General features: G+C 38.9%; 1 long non-coding RNA gene across 1 annotated transcript in view; it reads left to right on the top strand.

Annotated features, from left to right (window-relative positions):
• Positions 1-460: 460 nt before the first annotated feature.
• LOC105534204 overlaps positions 461-723 on the top strand; it is a 23,256-nt gene continuing 22,993 nt past the window's right edge. The window contains exon 1 of the long non-coding RNA XR_001005229.1: positions 461-574. This is a non-coding gene — a long non-coding RNA (uncharacterized LOC105534204). The remainder of the gene's footprint in view (positions 575-723) is intronic.

Below are 723 nucleotides of genomic sequence, written 5' to 3'. Positions count from 1 at the left end.
AATAAATAAATAAATAAATAATACAAAACAAGTGAAGCACAGGAAAACTGAGAAGTTCTGTGGAACAATTAAAGGGCATACCCACTGAGTAAAGACCTCTTTCAGGAAGTGACGTTAAGTCCAGTATCTGGAAGGAAGGCTTTCTCATTGCATCTTTTCGTGCTTTGGAGATTTTATGAGTGCATTTCTCCATTCATCAAACATCTAGTGGTAGTATGCAGATGAAATAATTAAAAACCAAAATCGAGTGAGCACCTTTTACGGCCAAACCCTTTGCTTGCTGGGCACTGCCAAAGAAAAGATTGATAAGTCAGGGATCTGCCCTAGAAGAATTTATAATTGAGTGGCAAAGCCTGACAAGTCAACAAGAACACTTATGAAGGATAATTTGGCACAGCTGAGCCAGGTGGTCTCTAAGGTCATTCCTTTGTCTAAATATTCTATTGTCTAATAAGTTCCTACTGCATGTCTAGTACTTTGGGGATGCCCATTCTCTCCAAGGCTCTCATAGCCTAACTGCAGAGAAAAGGCTTACATGTATGAAATATTAAGATTGTAGAAACCAGCACCTGTGGTGATTCCTATGTTCTCACTTTGACACCCGTGTACCCCAGAGATCACTGAGGCTTTTAAGATCCATTAGGCTTAGCTCTTGCCCATTAACCATTTTTGGATTTCATCTAGTTTATGGCAAAATATATGCACCTTGCCTTTTTTTTTTTT

The sequence above is a fragment of the Mandrillus leucophaeus genome, unplaced genomic scaffold (assembly GCF_000951045.1).
Source record: "Mandrillus leucophaeus isolate KB7577 unplaced genomic scaffold, Mleu.le_1.0 Scaffold1315, whole genome shotgun sequence".
Taxonomy (NCBI): domain Eukaryota; kingdom Metazoa; phylum Chordata; class Mammalia; order Primates; family Cercopithecidae; genus Mandrillus; species Mandrillus leucophaeus.
This window is presented reverse-complemented; position numbering and strand designations above follow the sequence as displayed.